Below are 6,147 nucleotides of genomic sequence, written 5' to 3'. Positions count from 1 at the left end.
CTTCCCCCAGGATTGGTAAGCATAGAGTGTGTGTGTGTGTTTTTTTTTTAATAAACAAAAATGGGATCACACTGGTCAGTTTTGTCAAGTTCCCCTTTCTCAGTAATCAGTATGTAGTGAATGTTCTCCCCCAGCACTAAATATCCTCCTACACACACCATATATCATTGCTTCCTCATCCTACAGTTTTCTTCACCCAGCTTTTGTTTTTGCTCCTTTATACCCCTTCCTTAGACAGATGTGGAACCTGCGGCTTGGAGAGGGGAAATGTTCTTCCTATAGTCACTCAGCTAGCCGCTAGCAGAGCTGCGACTCAAACGCAGACCCCAGACCGCCAGGAGCGTCCCACTTCAGCCTGAGTTCTTCAGCGCTTCCGGGGGTGGGGGGGTGGGGGGGTACGTAGACACTCCCCACCCCTACTCACGCTTTCCGGTCGGGTCTCTGTCTGCTCGGCCCCTGCCCTTCCCTTTGCCCGCAGCTTTAAGCCTTGGGTGGGCGGGAACCCCGCCGGGCAGCCAGCTCGGTCTCCATGGTGATGAGAGAAGGGGCGGGGCTGCGGAGGGGGAGGCCAGCTTCTCTCCTGCTGAGTCCCCATCAGCCCCCTGGCGCCCGGTCTCCCAGACTCTAATTTTATGAAAGTCTAATGAAGCCCGCTGAGCAGGGAGGATGTAAGACCTGAGTTGTTTAGCTTTTGTTTTGTTTTTCTTCCTTCTCTTTGCCCGGTTCTAAAAGGTTCTCCCTTCCTGCCCCCATCCACAAGAATCCTTCTGGCTTGTTTAAAAGTGAAAACAGTGGCCCCGTACAGAACATCTACTGTGTGCCAGACGCTTTACATATATTATCTCCAGGCGTAAAAACAACCCTCGAGGGAGGCATGAGAGGGAGGGGTGATTATTCTCCATTTTGGAGTTGAGGAAACTGAGCCATTATGTCCCTGTCAAAGTCACACTGCCTTTCATGGAGACAAGACTTCTTCCCCTTACTTGGGGCAGTTCCCAGGAGGACTTGTCACCCCGAGTCCTCACCCTAACTCTACTTTCCTGGGCCCCCCGAGTCAGATGTCTGCGTCTGTACAAGGAAGATAGCTCTAAGCAACAGCCAAAACACATAGGTGGATGATTTGTCAAAAAATTCGATTTTTAAAAAAGACTTTATTTATTTGAGAGAGAGAGAGAGAGAGAGGGAAAGCACGAACAGGGGGAGGGGCAGAGGGAGAAGCAGGCTCCCCGCTGAGCAAGGAGCCCGATGCCATGCCAGACTTGAACCCAGAACCCCAGGATCATGACCTGAGCTGAAGGCAGACACTTAACCCACTGAGCCACCCAGGACCCCCCCAAATTAGGTTATCTTACATAGTTTTGAACACTTGCAGTTCTAACTGCCCCAAATTCCCGAGTCCCCTGGCCCAGTCAGGGGTTGCACCTGTGAGGGTGTCAGTCAGGAAAGGAGCATTACGATGGAACTCATGTGACTATGACTTACATTGCCACAAAAACGAAATCTTAAAACCAACTGGCAAGTTTCTGAATAAGCCACCTCCCCCGGCTTCCTTCTGGTGGCTCATGGCCAGCCAAATCCAGATGAGTCCATCAGTGACCCTCCAGCTTTCTTTTCAGTGCTGCCACTGGCTAAGGAGATGCCCCACTGCTTCAGATCTGACTCTCTACTCTGTATGAGTGACAATGTTTTCAACCCAAGTAACAGAAATCCCCAATTTACATTGGCTTCAACAATAAGCACATTATCTCAGAGAAATCCAAAGAGAGAGGGCAGATTAAAGTTCTGGCTGTTTCAGCAGCTAGCAGACATTTACCATTTCTCCATCTCTCTGCTCTGTTAACCTAGTGTCTCAGATTTAGTCTCACACTGACTCCTTTCATGGCTGTAAGATGGCTGTAGCAGCTCCAGCCATCACAACTAAGCAAGCTTCCTCCAAAGCCTCTTCCTCCTCTGCTCCTCTTCCTCTTCTTCTTCTTTTTTTTTCTTTTTGGTCTTTTTCTTATTATTGTAAAATAGTTCAAACATATACATAGGAATAGACTACCCGGGTTTGTAAAATCTTAACATTATGCCATATTTACTTCCTAGAGTTTCTTCTAGTTCTATGAATTTTCATATATGTGTAGCTATAGGTAACCAGGACCACCTTAAGGATTAGAATATGTCCATCATCCGTGCACACTCTCTTCTGTTATCCTAGCTCAACATGGCTGAAAGCATAAGGAAAATACAGTATCTCTGCAGGAATTCTAAGTGGGTCGATCAAGAGTTGGTGAATTCAGGGGCTGGTTTTGTCCATTTTTCTACTCTGTGGTCCTTAGGATGTTGACTTTTCCCAGAGGAAAGTGCATTGGGTTTGGAGCTGGTAGACCTGGCTCTATTGTTCCAGCCAGGCTACCCACTCTGTGTGACTCTGATCAAGCTCTTTGACCCTTCTGAAATTTATCCTTATTTAAAGATGGGGAAATAGTGCCCATTATGTGGTGTGTTCTGGGGATTAAATGAGGTAAAGTGTGAATCAATTTGCACAGAGAAGTTGCTCAGTGCCTAGTCTTAATTCGGCCTTCATCACTAACTGGCTGGAGAGTCCTGGAGCCCCCAGGAAAACACACCAGGGGCACCGCAAATGGAGCTCTCAGTCCTCCGAGCTTTGGGTTTGGGCTGGGTATGTGCGCGAGAGAGGAATCCATGGCTCACATCGACTCCTTTTTTTTTTTTTTTTAATTTTTTATCGTTATGTTAATCACCATACATCATTAGTTTTTGATGTAGTGTTCCATGATTCATTGTTTGTGCGTAACACCCAGTGCTCCACGCAGAACGTGCCCTCTTTAATACCCATCACCAGGCTAACCCATCCCCCCAACCCCCTCCCCTCTAGAACCCTCAGTTTGTTTTTCAGAGTCCATCGTCTCTCATGGTTCGTCTCCCCCTCCGACTTACTCCCCTTCATTCTTCCCCTCCTGCTATCTTCTTCTTTTTCTTTTTTCTTAACATATATTGCATTATTTGTTTCAGAAGTACCGATCTGTGATTCAACAGGCTTGCACAATTCACAGCGCTCACCATAGCACATACCCTCCCCAATGTCTGTCACCCAGCCACCCCATCCGTCCCAGCCCCCACCACTCCAGCAACCCTCAGTTTGTTTCCTGAGGTTAAAAATTCCTCATATCAGCGAGGTCATATGATACATGTCTTTCTCTGATTGCCTTATTTCACTCAGCATAACACCCTCCAGTTCCATCCACGTCGTTGCAAATGGCAAGATCTCATTCCTTTTGATGGCTGCATAATATTCACATCGACTCCTTTTGTGGTGCTGTGAGCAGTGACCACTTCCCACACAGCAAAGCAAATCAAGAGCATGGGCTGGGAAACTTATAGGCCTGGGCCCTAGTCCCAGCTCACCCTCCACCTGCTCGATGTGTGAGTTTGAGCCAGTAGCCTAACCTGGCCGAACCTCAGCTTCCTCGTTTGTCCCCACTCGATCCTCAAGCACAGGTCCTTCATGGAGATCCAACCCCAAGGTACAGTATCTAAAAGGCAATCAGACACTGCACTGTGTAGATAACCCCTCGGGAGGGTGTCTCGCCTACCTTGTCATGCTAAAAATGTGTCTGTCTCTTGAGCTTTGGCCTCATAAAAGGGCTCCTTTGGGTACCCTACTCCTGGAGGTGTGGGCAGATCCTCCTCATGGTAATTTTGCCACTGCTGTACTTTCTGCAGTCCCAGAGCAGATCACAAGATGTATTTCATGGTAAACAAATGAAAGAAGGGTCAGAATCCAGAGCATAAATTCCAGATGGTAAGTGTTTGGAGCCTGAGAAGGACAAGTGCAGCCTGAGCTGACAATCTTGCAAGGCTTCCAAAAGGAGGTGATCTTGGCCCTGGGGTGGCAGCCCACCTGGGTGTGGGGCTGGTAAAAGGCTCGCTTCTCACACTGAAGCCACTGGATTTGTGGAAGGGATAGTTTCTGCAAAGAGCCGAAGTCTGGGAATGGAAAACAGAATTGCTCTCCCAGGGGGGAACTGGGAGAGTGTTGCTCTTACTTCTTCCTCTCTGAAGAGCTTCACCTCTGTTACAACATTGGCTCTAGCAGGCTGGGCCTCCTCCAGCCTGAGGGAGGATCACAGGAAGTCAAGCAACATGCTGTTGCCAAATGGCCAAGGGCCTCCAACATCCAAGGCCAATTCCCCCCAGCCTCATTAGGAAATCGGTATGTGTGCTCAGCCAGCCCCAGGGTCCGAGGAGGGTCCCAGAGAGAACTGTTGCATGGCTCCCTGCCTGGCCCTGCCCAGGGGTGGTCAGAACACAGAGCTGGAGACAGTCAGGCTGGGACTAAAGGGGGCCACTGAGGAAGTGCCCCTCTGGACTCCAGGCTCCTCATCCATAAGAGCAGTCTCCATCTTTGGAGGGCTTAAACCGTGCCAGAGACAAAGCCAAGCCTTTGGTAACATTGTCTTTTAATCCTCACCCATCCTGGAAGGTAGGTCTCATTGGCTCCATTTCACAGATGAGAAGACTGAGGCTCAGAGCAGTTAACCAGGTCTCCCAAGGCCACGCAACTGAGAAGGGGCAAAGGGATGTTGAAGGCTTCAGAATGAAGGGAGGGGGGCATCCTGCTGGGTTGTGTGATGGGGTGACTAAGGAATGCCAGGACCCCTGGAGAAACATGTCCCCTGTGCAGGCACCTGCCATGGATAGGTGTGGGGGTTGGGCAGACCAGGTGGAGGGAACGGCTCCAGCAAAGGCACTGAGGGTGAAAATCCCCCCTGGGGCTACAGTGTGGACTGCAAGGGGGAAGGTGCTGGGGAGGCCCATGGGGTCATGGTGTGGTCTTGCTCTTGGAGACCAGTGACCGCCCAAGCTTTTCAAGTATGAAGGTCCTCCCATGACAGTAGTTAGATCTGCAGCTGGTAGACTGAAGAAAACCACTGGAAATTCAGCAACCCTTTTAAATGAATTTACATTTTTCTAGCTTCCAATTTGCAGGCATTTGAAATAAGGAAGCCAGGGGGGCATGTTTGATGATCTTTGATCTTTTGGCTAAGGGACCTCTGAATGCCCAAAACTTGCCCTGCCTGTTCCCTGCCCCCTGGGCCTCACTACACCTGGGAGCTGAACCCAGAGACTGTCGTGCTCAGAAACAAAGCAACGATTCATTGTCAGCTGGGCCAGTGGCCAGTGGCTGAGCTGGGCAGGAGCACAGAAGGCGGCGGGATGGGCCTCTCCCCACCGTCCAGCCCTCCTCCCAGCCTCCAGCTGACCTCTGTGCAGCAGAGGGTAGAAAGCCCAAGGATGACTGGTTTGGCTAGAGGGAGAGAGGGAGAGAGTTTGGGAGTACTTACTGGTCATATAGCACGATTTGAAGAACAGAAAAAGGGAACCTGGATGTGTGTGGCCCTTTAGCCACAGTCGTTAGGAAACAAGGGCCTACCTGTGTCCTAGATCCAGCCAACCAGAGCAGCAATTCCAAATTCCTAGGGGTGGGGGAAGGACCAGAGAGCAGAAAGGCAGGTGGAGATGAATGTTTCTTCCCCCCAAATGGGGATGTGTGGGCCCCCAGACAATCCTTCGTGGCTACGTGGGTTTGCAGACCCTTGGGAAGACTTGAGAGCTTCTGTCCCCACCCCCACTGCCAGTATCCACAGCCTGGGGGCCAGGACTTCCTTGGTGACAGTTGGAACCATTAAGCATTCTGAACAGAGATGTGCTTTTGTTATTAGGTAACATTTATGGGGCACTAACTGTATGCAAACAAAACACAATGCCACCTGTGCTTCTCAATTAATTTTTTTTAAGTTTTTATTTATTTATTTGTCAGAGAGAGAGAGTGAGCACAAGCAGGGGGAGCAGCAGGCAGAAGGAGAGGGAGAGGCAGACTCCCCGCTGAGCAGGGAGCCCGATGCAGGGCTTGATCCCAGGACCCCGGGATCATGACCTGAGCTGAAGGCAGACACTTAACTGAAGGCAGATGCTTAACGGACTGAGCCACCCAGGCGTCCTGCCTCTCAATTAATTTTAATAAAGTTCACTCTGCCTTCACAGTAGAGGCCTGGAGAACTTCCCATGATTCCATAAGTCAAACTTTTATCCTTTCCATAAATTCCTTTTCTGCTCCAGTTAGCCACAGTTGGCTTTCTG

This window comes from Eumetopias jubatus, unplaced genomic scaffold, assembly GCF_037043125.1.
Source record: "Eumetopias jubatus isolate StellerSeaLion01/CBP00866 unplaced genomic scaffold, mEumJub1_p1.0 scaffold_9, whole genome shotgun sequence".
Classification (NCBI taxonomy): domain Eukaryota; kingdom Metazoa; phylum Chordata; class Mammalia; order Carnivora; family Otariidae; genus Eumetopias; species Eumetopias jubatus.
The sequence above is the reverse complement of the archived record's forward strand: the minus strand, read 5'-3'. Positions refer to the sequence as shown.